Source organism: Amblyomma maculatum, chromosome 10 (genome assembly GCF_055883805.1).
Source record: "Amblyomma maculatum isolate TAMU_Amacu chromosome 10, ASM5588380v1, whole genome shotgun sequence".
Taxonomy (NCBI): Eukaryota; Metazoa; Arthropoda; class Arachnida; order Ixodida; family Ixodidae; genus Amblyomma; species Amblyomma maculatum.
In genome coordinates this window covers 156,300,265-156,323,847 of record NC_139353.1, presented here as the reverse complement: position 1 = coordinate 156,323,847, position 23,583 = coordinate 156,300,265, and the positions used below count along the sequence as shown (strand labels likewise).

General features: G+C 48.0%; 1 long non-coding RNA gene across 1 annotated transcript; it reads left to right on the top strand.

Moving 5' to 3' along the window:
• Nucleotides 1–2,817: 2,817 nt before the first annotated feature.
• LOC146177758 (uncharacterized) lies at nt 2,818–22,518 on the top strand. The gene is made up of 3 exons (XR_014701341.1): nt 2,818–2,911; nt 13,839–14,029; nt 22,422–22,518. It is a non-coding gene; the product is annotated as an uncharacterized LOC146177758 (long non-coding RNA).
• Nucleotides 22,519–23,583: the final 1,065 nt, after the last annotated feature.

The window sequence follows — 23,583 nt, the reverse complement described above, 5'->3', positions numbered from 1 at the left end:
GGTCTGCACGAGTCTTCATCTGGAGTGAAGATTGTTGGAAAACGTATCAACAACCTTAGATATGCGGATGATACCACTTTAATGGCAGAAAGTGAAGTGGAACTCAAGAGACTTCTGATGCGCGTACAAGAGAGTGAGAAGTTTGGGCTTAAACTGAACATTAAAAAGACAAAGATCATGGCGTTTTGCCCTATCAAGTCTTGGAGCATCAATGGACAAGAAGTGGAAGCTGTGACAGATTTTCTCTTCTTGGGCTCCAAGATTACCTCGGAAGGAGACTGCAGCCATGAAATTAGGAGACGCCTGCTTCTGGGAAAGAGAGCAATGGTTAGCCTTGACCACCTAGTAAAGAGCAGAGACATTAGTCTGCCAACCAAGATCCGTATAACTCGTGCTATGATCTTTCCAGTTGTGATGTATGGATGCGAGAGTTGGGCTGTGAAAAAGGCTGACCGCCGAAGAATTGACGCGTTTGAATTGTGGTGCTGGCGAAGACTCTTGAGAGTTCCTTGGACTGCCAGAAGATCAAATCAGTCGATATTGTCGACCATAAATCCTGACTGCTCATTGGAGGGTCAAATTCTAAAGTTAAAGCTCAGCTACTTTGGTCATCTGATGAGAAGAGACGAGTCGCTGCAGAAAGATTTGATGTTGGGAAAGGTTGAGGGTCCACGAATAAGGGGTAGACAGCGAACGCGATGGTTAGATGACATCCTCGAGCCACTGCAGATGAAGTTATGTGATGTTAGGAAGATAGTGAGAGACCGGAAAGCGTGGCGTACATGGTCCATAGGGTCACGAAGAATCGGGCACGACTGAACAACTGAACTGACTGACTGATGCTGAGAACATAGCGTGGAATTATATCTGCTCTACCATGAACCTTTTGTGAACTAAAGGCCTGAAAATTAGGAAAATTTCGTTTCCTGCGTCGATGTTGAGAATTTTTATAAAAACATCTACTCATACCCGAAAGGGAAAAATTAACTAAATACAAATTAAAACACGTATATATTTAATCAGATAATTTTCAGCTAGCTAACTTGAACATAATTTGTGTAATCTATAACCAAAGTTGGCCAGAATTGCAGAGAAGCTCGGAACTCTGCCTCTTCGATATTATTAATCACTCATCACGCAACAATATATAATATTTTATAATATAATATAATATAAAAGGTCGAACGACCATTGTTTGTTCGATCATAGGTGGGGAACGGGAGGGGAAAGATGACGCGCGCATTTGTCGATGCACCAACAGTATGGATTTACGCAAGGTTGTGGATGGTAGATGGGGAGGCTTTCATATTGTAACGAAGTGTTCGCATGTTGAACTTTCGTGACGGCACGACGGCTCCGCCGCATTGAAGAAAGGGACCAGGCGATTCCGATTGATAACACAAGTTAACTGAATTTAATAAAGAGCAGCTCAAACAATAATTAAAGCGAATTCAGTAGTACCAAAAAAACAACATACTCAAATTAACAACACATTAGTCAGGCAAACGCGCCATCTGCGCAGGGGTCCCGAGCAGCAGCTCGGACGGTCGTCGTCCTCCTTCACCGGTCGCCTAAACCCATCTCTCTAACGTTATTCAGGATTCTCCAGGCAGTGTTTGCTACCATGCGGAAATGCGCTCATCGGAGCCAATGAGACAACTTTAGAGCTGAGGAACCAATAGGACGCCGGTGCCCACGAGGTTGTTTACTGGCGAGCACCACGTGAATTTCAAGAAGACGCGGCGCATCTCCGCCTGGCACACAAACACACAAAAGGTCAACCAACAACACATGGGCAGCAAGGACACAGACGGCACAGAACACAAAGCTCCTTCCGTGCTCTCAGCCGTCGCCCCCAAGCCCTCAGGCGTTAACCGGCTGGGACGCGAGCTTCCAACAGCTCGGCTCCTTCACAGCCATTAACCAATTTACCAAAGGCGTAGATCGCGAATACCCCCCAAGAAGAAGGAGAAAGCACAGCCACGCCGTGCAGGCAAGAAAACAAAGACCGCTCCCCGGCTGTGCACGGGTCATGAAAACGGCGCGCGACATAGACATAGCTCGCTATGCGACAATATTTTTAGAAAATGTTATGGCCGTGATTGGCTCGAAGAAACAATGCGTTTGCGAACACAAAAAAACTATTTATTAGAACTCGACTCAAGCGGTGCGCGCTGGCGGCCTCTCATCGGCGCTGTCCAAGTCACGGCTGGCCGGTGCAGACAGGAGAGGGCTGGGTAAAGGAGGAATGGAACGTCGAGAGGGTCGTGGGTCCTCCTATCCCACGCGCAGCCCTTGCGAACACAACACCTCGGCGGGAATCGCGCACTGGTTGAGCGGTTCATTGTTCCCCGTCGTCTACGCGTCTACGAGCAAGACACAACAGAAGAGAGAGAGTAAAATTGGTTAACGGAATAGCGTCCAGGATAGCACTGGCCTGGGCTGCCTCCCGGGCCCTGGTGAGCAGGCTCCGCTGCTCAGAGAGACCCGTGTGGGCTGCTCAGAGAGACCCGTGTGGGCCAGCTGTGCCTCCCACTCCACTTGGCTGAGTGCTCGAGCTTTATATTTCTGTAATTGCTCTTTGCAGTTCCATATCATGTGAAGGAACAACAGAAAGCATCCCCAGCTGTGCGGCCTCCTCCCGAAGCGTTCATTTCAGAGATTGTTAAAGACGCTACAACACTTGTGAGAGCTTCTTATACCTTTCTTTATTTCTTCCATGATTAATTTTCTTTGTCATTGTGCTGTGCATATTTTCTCTTTGCGCCTATATATGTTACATGTGCTCTGGTTAGTGCTTGCTACATATCTGTGAATAGCAGAGCTGTGAAATGTCGCCGGAGTACGGATTATAGCAACGGCGGGAAACCATCAGCATTGTCGCACTCAGTGAACGCCGTCGTCTTAGACCGTGAGTGTATATCTTTGCAGCATGCCCTTGGTTCATAATTAGCTCCATATAATTCCCTACCAGTCCTAAAAGCTCTCTTTCCGTATTCTCCTCGAAACAACTGCGCGAAGCATTGCTTCAAGAACTAAGCGAATTTTGTCCGGGTTACATGCAAGCAAGTGCGTGGACTTATTTGCTGGCTGCGATATGAACAGCATTTGCGCCGAAAATAGGGAAGCCGTGCGTAACAGGTGTGTGTGCCACCAACGCGTGACAGAACACTGCAGGCAGCCATTTGCACAGTTTTTTGACTGCGCAGCGCGCCGCAATCGATTAGTATCCGCGGCCGGCTTTGTACATATATTTTGGACAGCGTCTCTTCTGCGCGCAGGAAGCCATGTTCGCTCAGTTTTTGGATTTTCTTAAGAGTTAAGGGCAGTTTTTTTTTTCAGATGTACAGACGATGTTTTGAAAACTGTCCGTGCGGTCTGTGCAAGCGAATTTTACAGTGGGGCGGACATTATGGGCGTGATGCCGCTTGATGATTAGGCTATAATTAAGTCCTAATGAACCCCCACTTTTATAATGGTTAATATCATATTGAGGAATTGAAAGCCGTGAACAGCGCAAGTGAGCCCCTTTTATAAATTTTCTTAATCGACGCCCTCCCTTCTGAGCTCGGTGGTGTTGGTGGTGAAAACCTTTATTATATTACATAGAGGTATATACACTAAGTGGGATGCCTAGACAGGCACTCCATTGGCGTTTGCCGCAGCCCGGCGCGCTGAGTTAAGACCTTTTGGGCCTCTAGAATGCAGCAGCCGGACAGGGTCGCCTCCCAGTTCTCTTGGGTGGGATTTGGGATAGGGGGCAAAGATGGGGTTTTCTGGCAGGTCCACACCATGTGGTAGGTGTCAGACACCTCCCCACAGTGCGAGCATAGCCCGTCGAATTGCGTATCAAAATGTTTTAGAGTAGCCGGGCACAACATTATATTGGTGAGCAGGCGCAGGAGCACCCGCTCGTTAGCCTTCCCCAGCGCTTTGCACGGGGTGGGAAGAGTTTGGTGCGTGGATCTGTAATATTAAGATATTTCTCTAAATTTGTAAACTGGGCTGAAATCAAAATCCTAGTCCGCGTCGGGTCCCGTGAGAAATGCCCGGAGAGAGAGCGCGCTGGCGGCGGCGTCGGCTGCGTCATTCCCTTGGAGAACTTGGTGACCTGGAGCCCAAACGAGACATCGGTGCGCGGGATCTGAATCTCGGCTACAATTTTGGTATATACGGTAAGATAGGGGAGCAGTCCATCCTTGCTGGACGTTCCGACCAGCCCCTCGCGAGTCGGTTATGATGTATTTGGAGGAGCAGTCAGAGGCTGCGAGGGCGATGGCAACCTTTCTCCTTGGGTTGGTGACTGGGCCTTGAACGTGAGGCCATCTACTGTTTTGCCCTCGTGGATCACCGCGGCTGTGTACCAACCCCTAGGGTTCGGGCTGGAGGCGTCCACATAGAAAACGCCTGGTTTGCTTCCATAATAGCGGCCCAAGGCTTCCGCCCGCGCCAGGCGCCGACCATTATGGTCCTCTTTGGACATGTTGGCGGGGAGAGGCCGCACATGGAGGGCGCGTCTCCATTTTTCGGGAATGCGACATCTCTCTTCTGTGAGTTGGGTGTGTTTGATGTGAAGTCGGGCAAGAAGACGGCGACCCGACTCTGTCTTTGTTAGACGCGTGTACTGATTGGTGAGGTGGGCCTCCCGAAACTTCATGAAAGTATTCACCACACCCAGCGCCATGAGACGGCCGGTACAGGTGGAGACCGGGAGGCCCAGTGCTCGTTTCATGATTTTACGGAGGATAACTTCGAGAGTGTCCTCCTCCTGTTTCTGCAGGTGGAGGTACGGAGTCGAATATAAGATTCGACTGGTCACAAATGCGTTCGCCGGCCGCAAGGCGTCCTTGCATCGTACCCCACCGCGCTTGTTGGAAACCCGGTGGACCATGCGGCCCACCTGGTCCGCGACCTGCCGGAGCTTGGCGAGTATTGTGTCGCAACGTCTCTGGTTGTGTATAAAAAGTCCAAGAACTCTAATTTCCTTAGATTCTTGAATGGAACCGCTTTGCAAGGTGAGATTTATATGAGTCGAGCTTGAGCGCGAGGGGCGCAGATGCACGGATTCAGATTTCTGCGGTGAGCATTGGAGACCACAGCCGCGGCCATAGCGGTCCACTATGCTAGCACCCGTTTGCAGGCTGGTCTCCATGTCGCCCAGACGCCATTGCGTGGCGCAAAGGGTGATGTCGTCGGCGTACAGCGCGTGTGGCACCCCTTCGACCGCACCCAACAGAGCAGGTAAGCGCATCATTGCAACATTGAATAGCAGAGGGGACGCACTGCGCCTTGCGGAGTGCTCCTCGTGCCGAACAAAAAAGGTCCGTGTTCTTGATCCTGTATTCGAATATAAGACACTCTGTCTGTGAGAAATTGTCTGATGTATTTGAAAGTGTTCGTACCACAGTGCGTTTGACTCAAGTGCGTATGATCTCGTGTGTTACATTTCGAACGCCCCTTTGAGATCCAGGGCGAGGACGAGTTTGTCGTTTCTTGTGCATAATTTGTGACATACCCGGGAGATGTCGCTTCCTTTTCCGCACGGCGATGCAAGTGAACACTCATGGGCCTCCTGTGGAACCCGATGCATCGGTAGCGGTCGCCCAGAAGAAGCGCCTCTACAACTCGAGTGACGCATGCAGCCAGGTCACCGTGCTGTACTCGCATGCTAATTATGACTCTTCTGCCGACAACGATGGGTTCGTGGCGGTGCTTAGCAAGAAAGCAAAGCGAAGACTACACCGTCAACAAGATTCGCCCTCATCAAGCACGTCCACGGTCATCACAACGCGAGGCCCTCCGACACACACTGTCTTGTTTCTGCCAGAGATGCCAACAGACAATCTGAACCAACTCAACAGGCAAGTCATGTCTGTGTTCCTTGAAGGCTTCGTCCCTGGAAAGATTCAAGACGTTAGAGTTAATCCTTACAAAAACATAATTGCAATTGATGTCATGGAGCGGAGCGCATTGGAGAGATTGACCGCCATCAACAAACTCGGCGACATCAGTGTGCGCTCCCATATTCTTCAGGACAGTGGCACTATAGCCGGCGTCATCTACAATGTTGACGAGGCCATCGCTGACACCGATCTACCAGTCTTAATCAAACCAGCATCAAATGGCATCTCCATACTGCAAGTGCAGCGCCTCGAGATATCGAACTGCATCAAGGTCACTTTCAAGGGAGACTGCACACCATCGCATGCGAAGGTTGGACATTTCCGACATCCGGTCGGGCCTTTCGTGCCCAAGCCACTTCAATGCAGAAAGTGTATAAAGATCGGGTACGTAAGTGCGGTCTGCAAAAATTGCATCGTGTGTCTTAGATGCTCTGAGTCGCATAGCGGCGACATTTGCCGCGCGATTGTTCTGAAGTGCGCCAACTGCCATGACCCTCATGACTCCTCCTCAAAGGACTGCCCCCGCTTAAAGACAGAACGGGCAGTGCTGAAGCAAATGGTGCGTGATCAAGCTACACACCGAGATGCCGCTGCTAAGGTGCGACGGCGTCGCTCGCATCGCCGAAGATCATCTAAGAAAGCAGTTAATTGTCATAGCAAGGCCTCGAGCACTCCCGTATCTTGTCCTACTCCTATGCCTGCAGTTTTAAATCAAGGGACCTCGACGGGCGGTGAATCTGGAGGTGGTGCCTCAGACGTTAACTGGCCACCGCTGGCCATGTCCGCTGGGCCAGGAAACGTTCCGCGAACCGAATCTCCTGCACCTACTGCCGAGCTAGAGAAACATCATGATGTAGAACATAGCCAAGACCTAAAGGTAATTGCCATTTTCACGTCCATGATGAAGGCCATCCGCGCTGTACGCACCAGCAGCACAGAATGCGCTACAGGTTCTGGACGCGCTAACATCAGTTCTAGCGGCTCTACAGTAGTAGACACAATGGCTCCCCCAGCATTACCATTTGGAAAATCACTCAAGGACGCCTCTATTTTTCAATAGAATGCCCCTGGGCTTCAGTTCCGAATTGCAGATATTCGACAATATGTTCATGCAAATCGCATCCCCATCCTTGTGATTTGTGAGCCGAATGTACCAAAGATCTTACGACTGTCAGGCTACGAGGCATTTGCACCTGCAACGCACCAGGGGAACAGCAAGGTCATCATTTATATTCGGCGAGGACTTACATATGTAATCCATCCGGTTACTCCCAGCAACGACAACCAGTATGTTTGCCTGACAGTGAAGAAGCGCAATATCACTTTTACACTTGAGGGTGCGTATATGCCGGCATCAAGTCATTTTTACGCCACAGGATTGAGCGACTTGATGGCGATCACACCTGGCCCTTGGATCATTATAGGAGACTTTAACGCTCACCACATGATGTGGGGAAGTGTTCGAATGAACCTCAAGGGAAGAAAACTTGTGTCCTTCGCCTCTGATCATGACCTGCGATGTTTTGATGATGGTACATCGACCTTTATTCAAGGGGAAACTTACAGCAGCTGTCTTGATTTAACTTTCGTGTCTCGATGTCTTACCAAGAACGTCCAATGGTTTGCAGACATAGAAACATACGGAAGTGACCTCATTCCTACATATGTGATCATTAATGGCCTTTACACGTCCATGTCTGTCCCACGTCGATTGGTCGGCATTTCAAGCACTTATGGAAGATGCTTCCACAGCAGGCCTCTCTGCAAGTATTGAAGAGACAATTAAGGAGGCCATGATAAACGCGACGTCTTCCTTCACCCAAGTGCCTACCTACACAGAGTTTGATACGGAATTACAGCGCCTGCGAGCATTGCGACGGAGGGCAGAGCGTAGATACCGACCCACGAAGTCGCAAAGAGGCGCCTGCAAAAGAAAATTCAGCGCCGAATTCAAGCCCTGCAGGAAAATCGTTGGCGGTCATTCTGTGAAACGCTTGATCCCCGCAAGCCTTTATCACGCATCTGGAATGTCGCCCGTGGTCTCCGAACATCCCTTAAACAGCTCTACCCATTCAAATCTGTCGCACTCTATCAAAGACGTAGTCAGGTCGAGGTAGCAGATTTCTGCGCTAGGGTAGCAGGCCAATCGACTCCAACGGCAACGCTACATTTCAACTATGTTCCAACTTCACGGGATTCACGAATGGACCTTCCTTCTCCGTGGAAGAACTTGACGCTGCGTTGGCTTCTTGCAGACGGTCATCATCGCCTGGTCCCGACGGTGGAACATACACTGTGCTTGGAAATCTTGGACAAAAAGCTAGGCACGCTCTTTTGGAATATTACAACAAATCATGGAGTGAGGGTACAGTACCAGACGAGTGGATGTGCAGCTGTTTATTTCCGCTTCTGAAACCTGGCCAATCGCCTCTGGACCTGACATCATACCATCCAATTGCACTGGCTAGTTGCGTTGGTAAAGTACTGGAAATAATGCTGCTTACACGTATTGAATGGTACCTGGAACGCTATCAGGTATATTGAGATATAATGTCCGGGTTTCGACGTGGACGGTCTTCAATTGACAACTTTGTGGGCCTAGCATCATCTGTCCAACGCCGAAAAAGTTTGAAGCTCTTACCCGTGGCGTTGTTCCTGGATATAAAGAGCGCATATGACAACGTCACTCACCAGGCCATTTTGGATGCTCTGGAAGCTGCCGAGCTCGGCGGTCATGTTTTTTGCTTGATACGCAGTTATTTATCCAACAGATCTCACTTTATGTAGACTGAGAATGGCCCAACATCTCCTCATTTCACTTCCTGTGCTGTCCCACAGGGTGGAGTGCTAAGCCCAATACTCTTCAATCTTACTTTTGTCGGGCTTGTTGACTTAATACCACAGTCGACGAAACTTTCAATATATGTGGACGACATCTGTATCTGGGCAACAGGAGTTACGCGCCCACAGCTCAGAGGGAGGCTTCAACAGGCGGCAAGTATAGTTGCGTCCTACCTCCACCTGCAAGGTCTGCAGATATCAACTGAAAACTGTTCGCAAATTGCATTTACACGCATGCAGAAGATGTCACCTTAAACCGTACGCATTGATGGTAAAGCAATACCCTATGAAAGCAGCCATCGCTTTCCGTGAGTGATCATCGACAGAAATCTTTCGTGGACTCCCCATATTTTATTCATAAAAAAGAGGCTGACAGCAATTGCTCACATACTTGCCTTTATTGGGGGAAAGTCATGGGAAGCGTCCGTGCGGTCGAGGCTCCAGCTGTACCATGCATTATTTATGGGATTTCTTCGGTACAGCTTACCTGCACTTGCAAATGTCAGGAAAACCAACTTAGGAATTCTACAGAGCGGTCAAGCTCAAGCTCTGCGAACCTGCCTGGGATTGCCGAAATGTGCCTCTACGGCTGCTACCATTTTGATTGATCAGGAGCATCCCATATCTACCTACCTAACAGTTGACGCCCTAAGGGCACATTTCCGACACATCACCCGGTTCCCTGTCATCATTTGGCCAGTCTTCCTATTACCAGGCCTCGTAAATTGTTTAGAGACCGTTGATGCGCATCGCGCTATTCTGCCGTCCCAGTTTACACCCGCATCTAGACCGTCCTCTGCACTATATGGAGCTTGCATAAACCACACGTGCTTCTTTCAATACACGGCCTCAGAACGAAGGTTGAGCTATCGCCGACAGAACTAAAACAAATCATTCTTGAATACTTCCATGAGTACCATGCAAATCGGATGCACGTCTACACTGACGGTTCAGTGAATGCCATGAGTTTTTCAGGCTCCATGGTCATACCCGCAACTACTACAGAAATAAAAGTTAGGACAATTCACCGTACGTTTTCAACAGCCGCAGAACTAACCGCTCTACGTGTCGCTTTAGGCATATCAGTCAGCAAAGCCCTAAACGATGGTCTATTTTCACCGATTCAAATGCAGCTCTGCAAGCCTTAAAAGCGGCTCTTCGCTGTGGATCCAATGAGCAACTCGCCGTGGAAATACGACAACTGCATCTCCATGCCATAAATGGAGGACATGACATAATCTACCAATGGCTTCCAGGACACTGTGGCATAGCGGGCAATCTCCGGGCGGACGAGGTCGCACGAACAGCCCACCAAGGCGGCGATTGTGTGTTGATACCATTTTCCAGGGCAGACGCAGCGGGCAGGCTTCGCGCACTTGCGCGGGAACACACGCTCTCCTTGTGGAATTCTGACCAGTTTGCGAACTGTAGCTTAAAATCCCTGGACCCTGACCTGTAGCTCCGGCTTCCACCTGGCCTACCCCGATGTGAAGAAACTTTGCTGTGTCGCCTGTGGGTTGGTGTAGCATTTGCAAACACTTATTCTTTTGTGATAGGTATGGCAAATAACCCTGCATGTACCAACTGCGGGTGCGACGAGACTATAGACCACGTTCTTTGTGAATGCCCCATATACAGCGAAGAAAGCCAGTGCCTATTCCTGTGCGCTGGAGCGTCTAGATGGACGCCCACTAACTGAAATTAAGATCCTAGGTCCCTGGCCACGGCGATCGTCTGCGGTGAAGGCCTCCCAGGCACTGCTCCGCTTTATGAAAAGCACAGGACTGATCGAAAGGCTATGATTTTTAATGTTACGTCTAATGTCTGTAACGTGATGTGATGTGACATGTCTGTTATGTAACTGTACTCTCATCACCCATCCCTCTCTCAGCCACAACTTTTGTAGCCTTCTACCCCTCTCCCCCAGTGCAGGGTAGCAAACCAGTTCCTTTACCGGTTAACCTCCCTGCCTTTCCTCCTCATCTTCCTCCTCCTCCTCCCTCTCTTGTGCATCTGATGGGGTTCAGTATTTCGCGGTCGAGTTGGAGCAGGACATCCTGTGCGGATCTGTGTGGGCGAAATCCGAACATGGTGTCCACGAAAGTGTTGTGTTGTTCAAGGTACTCAGACAGCCGATCCCGCACCATAGTCTCCATCAATTTGCCCACACACGAGGTGAGAGAGATGGGTCGGAGGTTTTCCGTGTCGACTGGTTTCCCGGCTTTGGGAATAAAGGTGACGAGAGCCGTCTTCCATTCAATGGATTGATATATTCAAGAAGGCACTGGTGCGGCGTGTCAGGGAGGTTCGCCAGAGGTTTGACGGTGACCTTGTCTCTGCCCGGCGCAGTGCCCTTCTTCATTTTGGCCAGACTGGCCCGCAGATTGTGGAGCCGGAATGGGTTATCCAACTCCGAGTTTTCCCTGCCTGCATAGAAATAGGCCGATCCGCGGGGGTCCTGAATTGTGCACAGGTAGCGATCGCGTAGCGCCACTGCTAGATGAATTGTGTTTCCTTGGAATGAGTGCATGGCTTTGTGTATGTGTTTGTGCGTTTCCGTGCGTGTCTGTGTTGGATTGATGAGGGCTCGGAAGAGCCGCCACGTGTTGCGGCTCGACATTTGCCTCGCCGCCGTGTTGCAACGGTCCACCCAGTTAGAGTCAGCGAGTTGGGCCGCGTGCTCTGCTGCCTGCCGGGTGAGATCCGCAATACGAGATTTGAGCTTCTTGTTGTGTTTCTGACGCTTCCAGCGGTGCGTGAGGCCATGGCGTGCTTCCCAGAGATGCAGGAGGTGGTTGTCCACGTCAGTAACTACCTCTGTGAGCTGTATTTGTTTCTCATGCGAGTGAAGGTGCGCCAGGACTGCCAGGAACCAGGTCGTGTAGCCCTGCTCTGTGATGTTCGTGTTAGTTTCTGCTGCGAACTTTTGTCGAAAGGTAGTCCAATCTGGGATGCGGGCTTTCGTTGTGGGGCACTTCAGGGGGCATGTCTAAACGGATGTGTTGAGAATACAGTGGTCGCTGCCGAGGGTCTCCTCGGTGTTGATTCAGTCTGCGTGTCTTATGTTGCGAGTGAAGGTGAGGTCCGGGCATGTGTCTCGGGTCACCGAGTTGCCTGCGCGGGTGGGAAATGCTGGGTCGGTGTGGAGGGTGAGGCCCAATGTGGACGCCAGTTCTGCCAGCATACGTCCACGCACTTCCTCCTTACGGTAGTCCCATAGCTGGTTAGGGGCGTTGAAGTCACCCACAATCATCAGGGGATCACTACCCGCCTCTTTAAGCGCACGGCTAAAGAGGCCCGCGAAGGTCACTCGCTTCAGTTTCGGGGAGCAGTACACGTTAGGCACGTGCAGGGGAGGATCTTATCGGCTAAGAGGGAGGATGCTCACCATCATGCATGAATAGAGTATGTTGAGATCGAGGTCAATTTCGGTGGCTGTGTATGATTTGTGCACGAGGAGACACGACAAAGGGTCATGCTGGAACGTCGCGTAATTAGTCAACTTGGCTGCCGCTCCTGGCTCTTGGAGGGCGACCACGGCGGGCAAAGCCTCGAATGTTTCGAGGTAGAGACGCAGGTTCGCGCGTTTCTGTCGAGACTTAAAGCCTCTACAGTTCCACTGCGTTACGGTTACGGAATTGTGAGCTTGGGGATTCTGAGCACGCGCCTTCAGCTGAGGACGTTGTCAGGAAGCGGCAGCGGTTTCGCAGGCGCGCTTCGAAGGCAGACGAAAATAACAAAACAAGCAAAAAGGCACATGAGGCGTGTGCGCACTGCGCCCCTGTCACTGGAAAGTAAACAACGTGCACGCGGGACACATGGTACAAAAAATTGACGATCGGTATGAGGCGACCATATCGTTCGAGATATATCGCTCGCGAAGCGCTCGATCACAGCGCGCACTTTCTGGCGAAACGGGACAGGACGTCAGATCCGCCTGTTCGGCAATTATAGCTATTTGTGCCTCACTTACTGTATGCATGAACTACACATCATAGCCATCGTACAAACAGTTTGAAACGGAAGCAGCGATCCACGTATTCTACTTCTGTAGGAACTCATTTGGAAGTAGAAAAGAGCAACTTAATATGAATTACATGGTTGTTTAATGAACAATATGTGTAAATGGATGCTTTAATAGTTACAGTAATGGAGTGTTGTGCTAGAGCTTTTTACGGCCGTGACCGCAATAAATATTACTCATATTGCTCTTAGCTTTAAGCTCTGGCATTGACAATCCTATCCAAAGAACCAACTGGCAGTGACAGGTTGTTTACAGCTGTTGATCGAAAGGTAGACCATCATGCTATTATTGCAGGCATATTTGCTCCTTTTTGTACCTCTACTTATTACAAGCAAAACTTAATTTTGTTTCCTATTCCTAGGGACGCTGCACCTCTTACAACACCCACTTTTCAGTCGCTTTCGTTCAAGGTACAAAAAGGAGGAAATGCGCATGCACTCGTAGGATAGCATGTCTTTCCGTTAAGAGCTGCAAATAACAAGCCACTGCTGCTGGGTACCTTAGATGAGGTTTTCAATAGTGTTACCTGAGATTCCTAGCAATTGCTATAATATTTATACCAACCACTGCAGTGACAAAAAAAAGGTAACACTGCATCACTTTAACTGCTGCATGCACCTTTAAACGTGCCTTAAGTTTATTGCCTATTCTTATAGACGCAGAACCTTTTGCTATTGGCTTTTTTGTTCAGTAAGCAACCATCTTTCACTGCTTCAATTTCTATCTCTCCACAACATTCTTGTTGCTCCGGGTGTGATCATTTGATTTCATTGTTCAAGTCATATTGTTTTATTATGTGTGAATGATTTAGCCTACACATACATGCTTTCATTTTTTTAAGTGCGCGTCGACAGTGTTTTCTACGTGGAAATGAATCGATTCAGTTGTATCACTGGGACCTCTTGCTATTGGCTTTTTGCAGTAAGCAACCGCCTTTAATTGCTTCAATTCCTATCTCTCCACCACGTTTTTGTTACTTCGAGTATGATCATGTCATTTTATTGTTCAAATCATATTATATTATCACGGGTGAATGATTTTGCCTACACATACATGTTCTTTTTTTTTAGGTGCGCATCGAGAGTGTTTTCTACGTAGAAATGAATCGATTGAGTTGTATCACTGGTGCGAACACCAACAGTTCGGTACCCCCAGAAGAGTTCTGTCCGGTGGTTAGAAGGGGAATAAAGAAGAGGATAATCAGTGGAAAAGCCTGCCTAAAAACTTACAAAAATGGCGCAAAAGCGAAAAGCTGATCAGGGTGAGTGTCTGATTACTTCTGTTATCCCACTTCACTTGCTAGATGCATGATATGTGACTATATATGAAGCACCTTAATATATTTTGTGGTATACTCGCTTAAAATTGTGTAGACACTGAATTTTTCTTGGTTCAATTATTTTGAGCGACGCAAGAATTGGAATAAGGCGAAGTCATTCACACATCTAATGCCTATAGACATTAGATGCGTGGATGAGCTCATTAATTGTGTTCCTATGTGAACATGCAATAGTTTGTCGAATATATTATTATGTTAAAATTCGGCTTTTTCACTCTTAACCGGAGCAATATATATGCTCCATCTCATAGCATTATTTGCCTATAGTTTGTAACTGCTCTTTCTTAAATTGTATTCTACAGAGTATACGTGTGTCATCTCGTATGTCTATTTAACTCGCGAACAATTTACAATCGAATCCCTTTTGTGATGTTGTTGCAAACGCCAGCGGCCGGCGTTCGCCTGCCAACGGGTCGGCGGCGGCGAACCCGTTAGAGCCAAACGAGACTGATGGATGGGGCAGAAAGAACTGGGTTTATTGTGTGGCTTGGGTTTTTATACCAAGCCAAAGAAAAAGAAGAACGAAAGGAAAGCTGCAAGCAGAGGCTGTCGTGACGCTTGGTGATGACGAGCAGAGCGGAGGCGGGCAAACGTGGCGCTGACGAAGCATTTAGCAGTTCGCAGCATCCCCCTTTTCTTGGAATCCATATCTTACTAAGGGCCTCCTGACACGTGTTGACCGCCGCAGCACCGGACCCTCGATGTCGCTGGCTGTGGGAGCCTCCGTTCTCTACAGCTCCACGTCTGAGTAATCCGCAGGTACTCCAGGGCAAGGAGTGGGAGTTGAAGCAGCAATGGGTGCATCGGTGCTTCTTCTGCGGAGCTGGTCCATGTGACGGTGAACAACCCCGTTGTCTGTCTCCACTTTCACGACACGCGAGCCCGTGGTTTCCTTGACCTTGCCCGGCGTCCATTTCTCGCCGCTGCTATAGTTGCGGATGTATACCGGATCTCCTGGGGCAAAGCTCCAGCCGGCGTCTTCCCGTGACTGGGCCTGGTCGACTGTCTTGCACCTGGGCGGGAAGCACATATCTAGTCTCGTGCGCAATCTGTACCCGAGCAACATTTCGGATGGCGAGCGCCCTGAGGGTAGCGGCGTGCTTCTATAGCTGCACAATATTCTTGCCAGGGCCTTCGTTATATCCCCTTCTGAGCATCTTTTAAGTCCATCTTTAATGGTTCGTACAGCGCGTTCAACCAAACCATTGCTTTGTGGGTGATGCGGCGGTGTTCGAATGTGTGTCACGCCGTTCCGCTCCATAAATTGGGCAAATTCCCAACCGATAAAAGGCGTCCCATTGTCAGAGACAACTGTGCGGGGTAGACCAAACTGACTGAAAATTGTCCGGAGGGCCTTGACTGTGGTGCAGGAAGTGGCGTTGGATAGGGGTATGGCCTCAATCCACTTGCTATGCGAGTCTACGATGACCAGGATCATCTTGTTTTGAATAGGTCCCGCAAAATCAATGTGCAACCGCGACCATCTTTCCTGCGTCTCTGGCCAGCTAACAGGTGCGTGGGTAGGCGGCATTGGAAGCGCTTGAACGCAGGTTTGACACCCAGCAGCCACCCGTTTAATGGGCCACCAGAAAGCAGACCGCGCAACGGTCTTCATGGAAGAAGCCCCTTGGTGTGCTGCGTGTAATAACTTCAAAAATCTTCCTCTGGCTGCTACCGGAATCACAACACGGTGGCCCAAGTAGAGCAGGTTCTGACTAACGGACAGCTCGTGTCACCTTTTCGAGTATTCCGCCATCTCCCTCCCTTCCATAACCAAGTGCCTCGGCCAACCCTCCAAGACACACCTACAGACCTTCGAGAGCACTGCGTCTGCTTGCGTGAGCACTTGCAACTCCTTTAGGGGCACGGCAGCCTGGTCCCAGGCGTCCAAGGTCAACACGTACTCTGCCTCGTCCTCCGAATCCTCGGGAACCTGCTGAGATGGTAGCGGTAGGCGGCTTAAGGCATCCGCGACGAACATGTGCTTACCAGGCTTGTACTGTAACTTATACTTGTATGCGCCAAGCAGAATGGCCCATCTCTGTATTCGAGCAGCTGCCATGACGGACGTTTGCCTGTCATGCTTTAGGAGACCCAACAAGGGCTTATGGTCTGTAATGAGCGTGAACTCCCGCCCGAGTAGATAGTCTCGAAAACGCTGCACACCGAAAACTAAAGCCAGGGCCTCCCGCTCAATGTGAGAATAATTCCTTTCAGCGGCGTTTAACGAGCGCGAGCGAAATTCGATCGGACGACGTTCGCCATCTATGCGATGGAAAGCGTGGCCCCAACACCATAGGGTGATGCATCGCATTCTAAAAATAGCTCTTGTTTCGGGTCGAAGTGCGTGAGCACCGGGGCCGTGGACAGCGCCTCCTTCGCTAAGGAAAATGCATCTTCTTCCTTAGAACTCCACGCCCACTTAACACCCTTTTCGAGCAACCGGTACAGGGGGGCTAGCAACGTAGCCATGTCAGGCAAAAACTTGTTGTAGAACGTTACCATGCCCAGAAACGAGCGCAGCTCGCTCACATTTTGGGGGGAGGGGGCTGATTTGATGGGATCAACAGCTTTTTTCAGTCGGATGCAGTCCGTCCGCATCAATACGGTGACCGAGATAAGTGACAGACGTCTCGTGAAATCGACACTTGTCAGCACGCAGCTTGATGCGATGCTCACGAAAGCGCTGAAGAACCGCCCTGAGGTGATTGCTTTCGCCATCGTGGTTTTCCGCAATCAGAACGTCATCGAGGTATGCTTGTACCCCGGGCAAGCCTTGCAGAACAGTTTCGATACGCCTCTGGAATTTGGCCGGTGCAGAAGCAATTCCAAAAGGCAAGCGATTGAAACAAAACAACCCTTTGTGGGTGTTGATTACGGCCAACTGGCGGGATTCTTCGTCTAGCTCAATCTGATTGTAGGCATCCCTCAAGTCCAATACGCTGAATCGCTGCCCTCCTCCCAACTGAGCAAAAATATCACCTATAACTGGCAGCGGGTACTGTTCCATTTCACACACTAAGTTCAGCGTAACCTTAAAATCTCAACATATGCGCACTCGCCCATCTTTCTTGAGAACTGGTACAATAGGTGTGGCCCATTCTGCGTGAGTGACCGGTGATATTATGCCAGCTGCCACAAGCCTGTCCAATTCCTCTGAAACTTTATCGCGTAGAGCGTAAGGTACTTTTCTTGCCTTGCAGAACTTCGGCTGTGCTTGTGGCTTGACCTGCAGGTGCACTGGTGGACCTGTCATGCTTCCCAGGGCCTCCGTGAATAAGTCTGCGTAGTCCTCCAGAACGGCAGTCTGTACAGCAGGGGTCAAGCTGCGGTCCTGTGGCGAACGCATAACATGTAGCACAGCTGCTTCTTTGGTTTCGAGTTTCTGCAGCAAATCCCGGCCACAAAGTAGGGGTCCTTCGCAATCTAAGACGATGAGGTTGCAATCGACAGCTGCAGTCTTATAGCGCACCCGCATAGGCAACACTCCGAGTACCGGCAGTCTCCCCAGATAGCAAGACAATTTAATCGTCGGTTTCTGCAACTCTGGCCATTGATTACTGTGTGCTTCGTAGGTTGTCCTAGGAATGACACACACTGGCGATCCGGTATCTACATCCATTAACAGCTTGATGCCATTCCAGCTGAAAATTTTTCTAATTGGTGGCACAAACAGTTCGTTTGTAGTCACTGACGATAGCTGGGCTTCACTAGTTTCGCTATCGCTCTCTGTATGCGCTGTGACGTTCACCGAACGGTTTCTTTCCTTTCGGCACATTCAAGCCAAGTGGCCTTGTGTGCCACAACTGTAACAGCGTCGGTGACGCATCGAGCAGGCGGCATTATCATGACCGCTGTTTCCACAACGCTCGCACTGCTTGTCACTCGCGTTCCGCTTTGCGCGCCAACGCCGCGGCATCTTTAATGCTAGCAAGTCAGAGGAGGCTTCTTGGTGGCTTATCTTCTGCGAATCAAGCTCTGCATGCTCGGATGCTATCGCAAGTGCTGTCGCTTCAGCTAAGGTAAGATCTTTTTTTTGCTAGCAATTGTTTTTGCAAGTTCTTCGAACGGACGCCACCTACGATGCGGTCTCTCAACATCCTGTCGAGCATTGTTGCAAAGTTGCAGTTCTGAGCAATTCGTCGTAATTCGACAATAAAATCTTGTACTGACTCCCCTTCTTCCTGTTGCCGGTGAAAGAACTTGAAGCTTTCGGAAATCTCGTTCGGCGTAGGGTCGTAGTACTTGCTTAACTCGTCTACTACTGACTGATAGCTCAAAGAGTTTGGCTTCTGTGGGGCGACTTGTCCGCTAAGAATATCAATGGTTCTTGACCCAAGCGCGGCGACTAGCAAGGCTCTTTTTTTGGCATCGTCAGTTACTTGGTTAGCTTCGAAATAGGCTTCAACTTTGACGAGGTACGATTGCCACTTATCTTTCACGTCGTCGAACTCAGGCAGGTGGTGGCCCATGGCTGCAGGAAGGTCCGAGGCCTGGATACTATCGACAGACCCTTGTGTTATGGGAATCCTCGTCGCCACTGTTGCAAACGCCAGCGGCCGGCGTTCGCCTGCCAACGGGTCGGCGGCGGCGAACCCGTTAGAGCCCAACGAGACTGATGGCTGGGCCAGAAAGAACTGGGTTTATTGTGTGGCTTGGGTTTTTATACCAAGCCAAAGAAAAAGAAGAACGAAAGGTAAGCTGCAAGCAGAGGCTGCCGTGACGCTTGGTGATGACTAGCAGAGCGGAGGCGGGCACACGTGGTGCTGACCAAGCATTTAGCAGTTCGCAGCAGATGTTCTTTCAGATGTTGAAAATATAGGTGGTTTAGGTATAACGTATAGCGCGAAAATCTTTAATATATGCGACGATATTTTTGTTCACGGCATTGCCTAAAACAGCCTGTTTGAAGAGACAAAATGAAAACAAATATGGATGTCTTCGGACAGAAACAGTAATCGTGGTGCCATGACCATTTGTTTTTTCAAATAAATTTTCATATGTCGCGGGCTAATGTCTCGACGCAAAGGAACGACCTTTAGGTTTGCAAGATGCGGCGTAGGTTTCCCGAAAAAAAAAGAAACGCCTATCACTAAAGCTGGAAAACGCAGTTTTTGTCATTTCAAAAAGTTGCACGTTTGGAGGCCGGCTGCAATTTCGCGCTAATATTTTGTCATCCATTGTTTTTTACTCACCACATCTACGTAACTTTTACTTGTATAAGAAATATTAAAAGCTTGTATAATTGATGCCGTTGATTTAGTAAAAAATTGCAAACTTTGCTTCAGGAGAAACGCGCTACAAAAATGTTAATTTTCAACCTTACATACTGGCGTGATGCGTGACGTTGTTTGCACTAAAACATTCTGTGTTTATTACACATATTATATTGTTAATTTAAGGCAGAATCTGGAGCCCTAAGCTGATATATGTGTGTTCTCTGTAACGCCACAAAAATTATTATGCTGGAAGGCGATTTGCTTATGATTGTAATTATAAAAAATCATCTTCAAAAATATAGTATTGTTAGTTATGGTCAAAGCTGAGAAATAGAATAATGTAATAATAAACTAGATTGAATACTACTGCACCTAGCAATAAAAAAGAATGCAGGACAGAGAAGAAGTTCTGCCTTCACTTGCGTTCTGCCATGAAATTGACAGAAATAGCGAATGAATGCCATTTTCAGCTGTAATAAGTATTTGCCGACAAGCAGAGAAAGGGTTTATAAGCACTGACAAGGCTTTAAATTTTACTTGAGGTAAAATGTAACTAAATTCAGCAAATACTAAATTGAAATTTTGATGCCTAATCAATCCATAAGGAGGAGCCATAAAAGCACATCTATAGAATAAAAACAGGCATTTTTATATTTCTAATATTACATTGTGCAGAATTCATTATATTTACTGACTCATATTAACAAAGTACTTTGCAATGTTTCCAGAGATTTCGAAAAAAATCGATGTTGCCGCAGTTTCTTCAAATCTAATCAGTTTTCCTTATCTTACTATTTTTTTACTTTTGCCCAATTTCAAAATAATATGCAGAAAAAAAACACAAATCTAGAGCTTCAAATTTTTCCAGAAATAGAGAAAGGAACCAAGATAATGTAGAGAAATAGTTTCAGTGCCAAGATATTATTGGATCTTGCAAGAATGCAGGCTGAATTTGGCCATTATCAGGACAAGCACTCGGTTTAATATTTAATGATATATTTTTAAACAGTATAACGCAATAATTTTTAGTCCGTGATATTTTTCAGGTACTGAAGATTCTTGAGAGGGATTTTAATGAAAATAGAAGATGATCTTTTTTTTTTAATTGCAGCAAATTTGCCCCTTTACGGCTGTTTTTGAATTTTGAGCAATTTTGATGCGTTATGAAGAACACACCTAGATGTCTGGAGCTCAAAATATTGCCTGGAATTAAGAACATGGGTTAGAAAGTGAAAACATATTTAGTGCAACCAACCTAATGCATCATATGCCAGTATACAAGGTTAAAAATGAATATTTTTGCAGCGCATCGCTACTGAAGCAAAGTTTGTGATTTTTTAATAACTCAACTGCAAAAACAAAACCGGTTTCTAATCGTGTTTGTAAATGTAAAACCGGCATATATTTAGTGAGTAAAAAATAGTAGATGATAAAATCATGGTATCAAAACTTGCAACCTTTTGAAATGGCAAAAGCAGCGTTTTCTACCTCTAAAGATGTACCGTACAATTTTTTTTTTCGAGGAGACAACGCCGTATCTTGCCACACTAAGATTATTTTTTTTGTGCCTAGATATTTGCCCACCACATATAAAAAATTAATTGGAAACGAAAGATGGTCATGGGACCTCGATTATGTTTCTTACCTAAGGCATTCATATATATGCTGTGGGAAAGCCAATATCAAGGGCTTATTTTTAAAATTCCATATTTCGAGCGGTTGTGCTATCTAAGAAAATTTGAATGCTAGGCATACCTTCGATGTCGCCAGCCCTCACTTTCTGCTACAGCTGCACTTGCTAAGCTGAAATAATACATTGAGTACTTTATTTTAGCCATGAATATTGCTTTGTTATGTGTGAATTTTAAAGAAAGACCGCAGTGACGCGATTCTCGTAGTATTTGTAAGTGAAATCTGTAAAGGTTACAAATCTACTCATATATATGATCTCATGCAGGTTTTATTCAAGCTACATTACACCTGCTGTTCCCGATAGCTTGAGCGAAGGGTTAGAAATAAACCATTAGAAACAGGCGATGGAAACAGGTGGCGCATTGCTGGCAGCCACTTAGGACAGCGCAGTGAATTTTTATTTTGTACGTAGGGAAGTGAGGTTATTCACTCCAAGTACTAAATATTAACTCTAGATAAATAAATAGGACTTGCAGAGTCGGTGAGCACGCTCGGAAACCCCTGTTTTATTATCTGCGGTTTTTTCCATCTGCACAGAAATTCCGGGTTATGTAGATACCGAAACCGTTACCAGCCCATTCGCGCACCTCAATTGTGCTGCTCCCAACATGATTCTGAGCGGACGAAACAAAGTGCCGCTATGATGGCTGGCTCCATGCATGAGTAAGGGTGAGATGCTGGCGATGGTTGTTTCGCGTCGGCCCTTTGGCGCACATAAAGGCGCGAGTTACAGTGAGCGCGCCGAACTTTGCAATGCGGATAATGACTACAAAGCGGTAAGGATATAGATGAGTGGAATATATTTTTCAGCTGTAAAATACAAATACAGTCTTGTTGAACGGTTGTGCTGGCGCGGACGAAGAAACCATAGGCAACATATCGGTCCAACGCTACACAGGGCTGTCGAGCCAAGCCAAGTACGCAATTGTATTGTAAAGGAATCTGATTTTTGTATTTTCGAGGTTTCCTATTGTATCTGGGGAACAAAATTCACACGTGACGGTTCTTTATCGCAAATAATGAAACGTGGTTTGTGCCGGTACTCTTCAAAGTAGCAACATCATTTGTTTTGCAAGTCAATAATCAGGAATTTAGGTAAATTATGTCAATTAAGAATTCCAAACAAACCCTATTCTGTGGCGCTCAAGGTAGCTTCCAGCAATATCTATCTGGTTTCCTTCGCCTGCCTCGAAAATGTCTTTTTTATCCCTTGGATCAAATTTGCTTGGACAAGCAGTATATGTGTAGAAATGGTGCACCTCATATTGAATTTGACTTCAGATATCATCCGATGACTACATCACCACTGATTGCTTGAGTGACAGCGTTTTATCACTTAACAGGCTAAAAAGTTCATATGAGTACGGAATGAAGGCTGATATTTTCTTTCGTATATTTTCTAGGATGCCTGAGGAGAGGCAGCGTGTACCTGAGTGACATCCTCTCCAGGAAGACCGCGGCAGCAATCAAGCGCTGGCTCGTAATAGTGAAGAATTGGGACGGCGGGCACAACGAGCAGGGAAACGGGACATCTTCGAGTCAGCCTAGAAGCTGAAATCCAGAATAAATTGCTGTGAAGCCTAACAAAGTTAGTAAGCTCTAAGTGCCACTTTTTGATTAGGAAGGCTTTGAACGTGTTTCGAATAGTTAAGAAAAACCAATAAAAAGTGCTGTGTAAACCTACAATTGTCAATGCATGCGCCGGCTTTTTTAAGCTTTATACGTATGGGTTGCTTCTCACCTGCCCGGAGAACACCATTGCTGATGCCACAAAGTTAGAGCCCGTTTTGAGGAGAAGATGTGCACCTCAAAATACTGCCTTAGCACTAAGTTCCATGCACAATCGAGCTGCAGACGTTTTAATGGGTAAACCATAGGCCATGGATGAGTAGACCACTAATTTTACATGGATAAACCACCGGGCAGCCTGTACTGCCGAAGTGGTTGGGCCATGTGTGCGTACGCCATGGCCCATGCATGACCCTAGCGCGGCAGTAGGCTGGCCAAGTCGGCCATACTCGTTGGCCCGAGGTCCACTGCCGACGGTGGATAAACCACCGGCCAGCGAGTACCGCTGAAGTGGTTGGGCCATGCGTGGGTAATCCATGGCCCATGCGTGACCCTAGCGCGGCAGTAGGCCAAGTCGGCCATACTCGTCAGCCCGAGGTCGATTGCCGATGATCGGCCGTTCTTAGGCTATTGTCAATCCCCGACCTCGGGCTGAGGTTGGTGGCCTACGTCGGTCCGATGAGTTTTAGACGGCCATATTTACAAGGGCCGAGCGCGGGCCGACCATAGGCTTGCCGCTTGGGTTCTCCTGGCTTCGTGCCCACAATAAAAGACATAATGGTCGCCGGAAATAAATTCTCCCATTCCGGTCCACTTGATACTCGATACAAGATACTCGGAGAACTTCAGAACGGCTTTAGAAATGGTAGGCGCTTAGATGATAGCCTGTTCGTGCTTACCCAATGCATCGAAATATCTAGAGTGGAAAATAAACCTTTGTGTTGGGCCTTCAAGGACATAAACAACGACAACGTAAACAGGGAACTTCTGTGGAAC